This window comes from Lemur catta, chromosome 1 (genome assembly GCF_020740605.2).
Source record: "Lemur catta isolate mLemCat1 chromosome 1, mLemCat1.pri, whole genome shotgun sequence".
Lineage (NCBI taxonomy): Eukaryota > Metazoa > Chordata > Mammalia > Primates > Lemuridae > Lemur > Lemur catta.
In genome coordinates, this window is record NC_059128.1 from 153,375,087 (window position 1) to 153,383,267 (window position 8,181).

Here is an 8,181-nt window from a genome sequence, read left to right on the forward strand (position 1 = left end):
ATCTCCCCATCCTGCAATGAAGTGTCAAGGCTCCAAACCTGCTTTTGGTCCCAGTTTCCCTCCTTCCAGCCCCTTTTAATTAGCTTTCAACTGGGTAAAGGCAGACTCACGATCTTCCCTCTCTTCTGCAGTCTCTTCCTTCTTTCTGAATCAAACATGGGGAAAGGGAGGAATGCAAGTTTTAAAAATCTCTGCTGGTGTCATGGAAACGCTCTAGAATAGAAACATTGCCGCATGCCCCTTGATTTTCATCGACATTTAGCCGCCCGTAGAGACAAAAATTACAATCATCCCTTTTCCACTCGCCTGGACGCTGCGTTCCTCCCCTTACCTGCTCGCGCCGCGATGTCCCCACCCTACTGTAAGCCCGCTCCAAAAGTTTAGCTTTCACCCCGAGGAGATGTCCACATTACCGGGAGGCTCTTTTTAAAAGGAAATTTGGAGAAATCTGTTGGTGCACCCGATTGAGTTCCCCTCAATGAAAAATACCCATCACCACACCCCTCGTGCGTCAAGTTTAGGCTTTCGAACGTGTGAGCTCCGCGGGTCCAGCCCTGGAGAGCTCCAACCCGCGGGGCCACCCGCCCGCGCCCGTCCCCGGCCGGGGCCACATTCCCTCCCGCCGCTTGCGCAGGCCCAGGCCCGGCGCACACGCCTGGGGGGCGCAGGGTTCCCGCGCACTCGAGCCCGACTTGGGCTGGCGACCCGAGCGGTTCGTGGGCAGCCTTAAGATACAGACACCTTTTTTTTTTCTTTATTTGCTTTTTTTTTTTTTTTTTTAAGACGATGGGACTCCGACCTTGGTGGCACCGAATTTCTCCTTATTACGGCTAAAAGAAAACTTCTGGCGATGCACGCGCGCGCACACACACACCCTGATTCGGCCCCAGGAGGCCTTTGCGGGTCCCCGAGGACGCGCGTGGAGTTCGCCCCGGGAAGCATGTGGCTTCGTCAGAGTGAACAGCAGGCGCTCAGCAGCGGTCCCCAAAGTGCCCCGCGTCTGATGCGTCTCGCCCCCTGCCGAACGTGGGCCCGCGCTTATTTCAGGCAGCACTCCCCACTTTAATTTTCCCCTTCCTCCTTAAAAAGACCCAAACTTCCTTCTGTAAACCCTTGTGGAGACAACGGGGCTCTCACAGTAACTTTCATAACTTTATGCCCGACCCGGCTTTCTCCCCACGGTTGGGGAGGAAGAGAACCCCGCGCCCGACCTTGGCCCCTGGGTCCGCGGCGGCGTTGCCGCACAGGGCGGCGGGCGCGGTTCTTCCCTGGTGCGGGCAGCCTTCGCCATCTGGTGGTCACCACGAGTAAGGACCGCCCCAGCTGAGCAGGGCTTCTTCCCACTCTTTTCTTACCAGGGGGGCTCTGCTTTGTCAGGTCCTGAACCGTTCTGTAGAAAAGCCTTTTCTTCATCCTCTCCCAGGTTTCTTTAAAAGCTTCTTAAAGTGGGGGAAGGAGCCTGGAATTTAGTGTTGTAAGACTTAAGTTCTAGTCCTCAGCCGCTGCTTACTAGCTGCACTGTCCTCAGCTTCGCTGAGCTTCATTTCCTGATCTGGAAAGCGGGGATTTTTTAAAATTTATTTTATTTTATTATTTCAGAATATTACAGGGGTACAAACATTTTGGTGACGTGAATTGCTTTTGTACAGTCTGAGGCAAAGTTATAAGTGTGTCCATCAACCATGTTAGTGTGCATTGTACTTGTTACGTGTGAACTTACCCATCCCCTCTTCCCCTCTCCCAGCTGCGGAACTGGGGATTCTATCACCTACCTGGGCAAGTAAAAATGAGATTATAAACTTAACTTCTTTGTAAACTGTTGAGTAGCCCCAACTATTGTTAGGTACTATTAATTACTAATTTTATAACATGATACATGATAGTAAACTTAGATACATTAGCAAAGGAAAGATTTTTTATTAATTAAAAAATAATTATGGAAAATTTCAAACATACACAAAAATGGAGAGCAATGGACCCCCATGTATCCATCTACCAGTTACAATAACCATCAATTGTTTCCTCCTAGGATTCCCACCCCACTCTCCACCACAAATCCCAGAAATTCTGTCACCTAATCCACCTAAATTTTTTTCGTATGTAGCCTTGAAAGAAAAGGACTCTTTTAAAATAGATATTACTGTCATACTGTTATCACACATACAGAATCAACAATAATTTCTTAATATCGTGAAATATCGAGGTAGGTTTTTTTTGATTGTCACGTAAAGTTGTTGTTATTCTTTTTGTTTGTTTTTTACAGTGGTTTGTTTTAATCAGGATCCAAACAAGTCCCATACATATGGTTGAGGTATCATTTAATTCTCTTAATCTAAAAGTTTTCCTAGGCCGGGCGCGGTGGCTCATGCCTGTAATCCTAGCACTCTGGGAGGCTGAGGCGGGTGGATCATTTGAGCTCAGGAGTTCGAGACCAGCCTGAGCAAGAGCGAGACCCCGTCTCTACTATAAATATAAATAAAATAGCCAAACAACTAAAACTAGAAAAAATTAGCCAGGCATGGTGGCACGTGCCTGTAGTCCCAGCTACCTGGGAGGCTGAGGCAGGAGGATGGCTTCAGCCTAGGAGTTTGAGGTTGCTGTGAGCTAGGCTGACACCATGGCACTCTAGCCTAGGCAAGAGAGTGAGACTCTGTCTCAAAAAAATGAATAATTAAAAGTTTTCCTTTCCAACTTCCTTCTTATTTTTCCTTGCAATTTATTGAAGATATCGGGGCATTTGTTCTGTCTAGTTTTCCAGGTTCTGGATTTTATTGATTCCATTCCTGTGGTGTTAATATGACCCTCTGACCCTTATTTTTCCAGCAAAGTGGTATTTTGATATGTCAGCTTGGTCTGATTCAGATCCTATTATTTTAGTAATAATATTTTATAAGTGGTAATATTCCATAAGGAGGCTTATAATATTCAGTTATCTCTCTTTGGGGCATGTCATTGTCCATTGATGATTGTCAACTAGACCCATTATTTCATTAAGGGATTGACAGAGGAGGTAAATTTTAGTGCAGCTATTATTATCAATTATATATACATGAGAAACTATTACTCAATGATACTTTGAATGTGACATTAGGCAGAGTGAACCAAAAAGCCAAGGTCTCAGCTCTTTATATATCATCACAGGAAAACAGCTGTGGCCCTCTGGGAAACATGGGACATAGAAAACTGAGTGATAAAATGGACAAAGTGCAAAAATTGATAAGATTTAGCAGATGAAACACATTTGTGAAACATCTGATATACACAAAATTGCTAAGAAATCACATTAAACCAATACATAACAAAGTGATAAAGTATGTTTCTATTTGCTTTTCTACTCCCAGGGCAAATTATCAATCTCTTAATCCTTTCAAAAGTATATTTCAAGAACTCATAAGGAGACGTATCACATGCAAATTATAAGTGATAAAAAGGACTATCAAGTAACTTGATGGTTGTTATAGAGGAGAGAGTGATTTCATCTATGACAAGTAAAGAGAAGTGATTTCTTACCACATAGTTTGGAGTAGGGGCAAGGTTTGAGTAGGGAATTTGAGGGAGGAAAGAGGTAAGGGAAAGTTCGAGTTACTATCCATAGTTCACAGCCTAGAATTTCTGGAACTGGGTTGGAATTGGTGACTGAGAGAAACTATTATGGTAATTCTAAGAATAACAAGGGTAGATTTTAGCATATAGATGCCATTGTTACCACACTGTCCCTTTCCCATTCCAGACACCAAATTGTAGCCTATTCCATAGGCCTCTAGGCAGTCAGAATGTTTCCTGCAGTGGTCTTTGATTGTCACCATTTCTTCTTGAAATGTCCCAATATTAATGCCATATGAACATGGCCTTCAGATGAATGGGACTTCTTTCTAAGTGCCAAAACCAGTTGTCATTCCTTGAGTCACTGAATTGGAGACTGGGAGGCACCATAGAGTCTGTTCTAGCTCTTTCCACCCCACTATAGAGAGGTAGGAACCGAGTATCACAATGGTTACATGGTTTGCAAGCCCTTTGAGGAACTATTGGTTCTCTAATGTACCATGGCTTGGACCCCATAGAATATTTCAGAAGCCTGGAAAATATTTAGTCATGAAAAATTTAAATTCTAAAGCATAGTTTTTATTATTTATTATGTTGCTTTTCAGAGGATGAACAGTATTAAAAATCTGCATGGATCAATGATTAATTTTTCTTCTTTCTTTTTTTCCTAAAATATAAGCCTTTAATGGAGTGGTGTCTGCTTCATCTTGCACTTTGACCTATACTCAGCTGTAGCATAAGTAAATTCACAGAATATATGTCCTCCATCCTATATATTCGCTGGTTTTATTAATCTTGGCAGGCAAATTTTTTCTTTATCTTATAGATCTAAAATCCAAGAACACTTTTTGGCATTTACTTCTTTCAAGATTCTAGTTTCTCAGCTGAAAAGATGATTATTGATCTAATTAAACAAATAGTCTGTGCTCATCACCAAATGCTTAGAAAGCTGCAGATACAGACTACATAGCTGTTATAGGAGAACACAAAGAAGCATGGGTTGTGTTAATATACAAAAATATGTATATATGGCCAGGCATGGTGACTCACACCTATAGTCCTAGCACTCTGGGAGGCCAAGGCAGGAGGATTTTTGAGGCCAGGAGTTCAAGACCAGCCTGAGCAAGAGTGAGACCCTGTCTCTACAAAAAAATAGAAAAAATTAGCCGGGCATGGTGGTGTGCTCCTGTAGTCCCAGCTACTCGGGAGGGTGAGGCAGGAGAATTGCTTGAGCCCAAGAGTTGGAGGTTGCAGTGAGCTATGATGATGCCACTGTACTCTAGCCCAGGCAACAGAGTGAGACTCTGTCTCAAAAAAAAAAAAAAAAATGCAAATATACTTGTATGTGGGGAATGTGTTTTTGTGCTCCAGAGCTGAATATCATTAAGCTGAGATCCTAGAATGCAGAACATGATTAGAATAAAATGATAAGTGGTATCTAATATTTCCTTTAGGGATGCTTCTGCTCAGAGCTGTCAAAACAGATTATGTAAATAGACTATACTGTGGGAGGTGATCCTAATCATATTGATGGAACACTTATCTAGAAGACAGAATGTAAAGAGGAGACAGTTTCTAGGAATACAATTAAATCTTAATCTGGAGGTGCATACCTCAAAATAGCTCCCTTCCGTTCCTCTTTCCCTTTCAGCAAAAAGAACCTCACTGGGCAAAAACAAGGCAAGTATTTCAAAGTCCTGCAATGTCCTATTTACTGTTGGAGTTTAGGAAAAAATGTATGTCACATTTGATTGATTCCTCTATGTTTCCTAGCTCCCTTGCACTGGGGCAGGGTCACTGGATTCCAAAGAGAGAGTAATATGGGCAAGATCATTTGACAAAAGCTGCAGCCTTAGGAAGGATTTGGCCAACCTGCAGTAAACCAGCAAGAAGGAGACCAGACTTTCCTCCCACCCTCTAATCCCCTGACAGTGCCTCTGTTTGGCTGAACCCAGTAGGAATCCAGAGGGCTAGGAAATCTATTGATGCAGCCCCCTGGGAACAGAGCAGGATAGAAAAGAATGAAGAGTGGAATTGGGGGCAGTGAATAAGAAATGCAGCCCAGCTGGCACCTTCCAATGCCTCTAAGGTTAGCTTCCTACATACCCTGCAGTTGTTTTGAGGTATCCCCAAAGAGGCTGTTTCAAGAATAGCTGGAATTTTATGTGAAAACTCCACACTTTTCAATTTTGGCAACTTATTTGAAAATATTAAATGACTAAAATACTTCTGTGAGGAAGATTCAGCTATGGACAGCTAGCTTTTTACCACTGATCTAGATCAATGCTATGATTTTAATTGAATCTCAAATCTCAAAACTACCAAAACTAGGACTTCTGCTCTAAGACAAAATGAATAAGAAGGATGTGAATTACCTCTCTGCCTGGAAAAAAAAACTAAGCTAAAAAATAGACTCTCTCTCTCTCTCTCTCTCTCTCTCTATATATATATATATATATATATATATATGTATATATATATATATTCTTTTTAAATAGCTTCTAAGACATTGGACAGGAAATGTAGAATAGTAATTCATTAAAGAAGGAAAACAAATAAGGAGATCCCTAAGATTGCTCTAAGTTACTTCCTGGAGTTTCCAAGCCATAGCTCAGAGTGGGATTGGGAACCAAGATAAAGCCCAGCAGTTTGCTTGATTTGAGCAAACAAAGCTGTGAGGTTGGAGAGACCAAGATGGCTAGAGTTCTCAGAGCAGAGTTACAGAGAGGAGAGAGCTGCACAGAGCGAGAATCCAGAGAACTGAATAGGGTCTTCTTCAACTCTCCATCTGAGTACTTATCAGCACATGCATGTGAAGAAACTACCCAAAGCCCGGGGGGTGGGAGTGGGGGAACACTCAAAAAGATTAGAGTTTCTCAACCTCAGCACTATTGACATTTAGGAGCAGTTAATACTATATTTAGGGACTGCATTGTAGGATATTTAGCAACATCCTATTTTCTACCAAGTAGATGCCAGCAGCACTCCCCTGACCAGTTGTAACAACCAAAACAATCTCCAGACATTGCCAAATGTCCTCTGTGGGGCAAAGTTACACCAGCTGAGAGCTACTGAGAGATTAATACCCAGTGTTTGCACTGGCTGAGAATTGTCCCTGATCCCATGAGGCAAAGTAGAAAACATAATTCATGAGGTGTCGGAAGGATCTTGCTTCAGTAGCTGGGCTAGAGTAGTCCTGGACTAAATGCTGCTCTAGTCTCATCTAACAAGGCTTAAAAGCAAGAACTGAAACCTTATCCTAGAAGAAAGCTCAAGGATATTTTTAGTAATAAATGTAACAACCAGCACAGAAAAAGCAAAAATTAAAAATGTATGGTATCCAGTAAAAAATTACCAGACATTCAAAGAAGTGAGAAAATATGACCCACAATAAGGGGGAAAAATTGATCAAAACCAACCCCAAATGGCAAAGATGATAAAATTAGTTGATAAGGATAGTAAATAGTTATTATAGCTATATTTCATGTTCAAGAAGCTAGAAAAAAGATTGAGCATGGTAAGTAGAGACATGGATGATAATTTTTTAAAAGCCAAATTGAACTTCTAGGGGTGAAAATTACAATGTCTGAAATGAAAAATATACTGGATGAGATTAATGGCATATTATACATTATAGAAGAAAAAGTAAACTTGAAGGCATAGCAATAGAAACTATATAAAATGAAATACACACACATACACACACACAAACAACAACAACAAAAAAACCTGAAAAAGAATAAACAGAGCTTCAGGGAGCTGAAGGACAATTTCAAGCAGCCTAACATACATGTAATTGGAGTGTACAAAAGAAAAAGTACAGAAAACATGCTTAATAAAAAGGGTCAAAACTTTTCAAATTTCATGAAAATTATAAATCCACCAATCCAAGTAGCTCAATTAACCCAATCACAAGAAATGTGAAGAAAACTATACCAATGCTCATCTTAATCAAATTGCTTAAAACTACTGATAAAGAAGAAGACAAAAGGCCAGGCATGGTGGCTCACACCTGTAATCCTAGCACTCTAGAAGGCTGAGGTGGGAGGATCGCTTAAGGTCAAGAGTTTGAGACCAGCTTGAGCAAGATCAAGACCCTGTCTCTACTAAAAGTAGAAAAAATTAGCCAGGTGTGGTGGTGCATGCCTGTGGTTCCAGCTACTTGGGAGACTGAGGCAAGAGGATTGCTTGAGCCCAGGAGGCTGAGGTTGCTGTGAGCTAGGCTGACACCATGGCACTCTAGCCTGGACAACAAAGCAAGGCTCTGTCTCAAAAAGAAAAAAAAATAAGAAGACAAAGACATAAAAGCAGTCAAGGGTAAAAGGACCCATTATGTGCAAAGGAACAAAGATTAAAATGACAGCAAAAAAATAAGCTAGATGTCAGTGGAATGCCATCTTTAAAGTACAGAAAGAATAAATAAAACCATCAACCTAGAATTCTATACCCAAGGAAAATATATTTCAAAAACAAATGTGAAATAAAGACTTTTTTCAGGCATAAAAAAGCTAAAAGAATTTATCACCAGCAGACCTATGCTACAAGAAATGTTAAGAGAAATGATCAGACAGAAGGAAAATGATGTCCAATAGAAATCTGGATCTACGTAAAAGAATGAAGAGAGCTGAAAATGGTTTC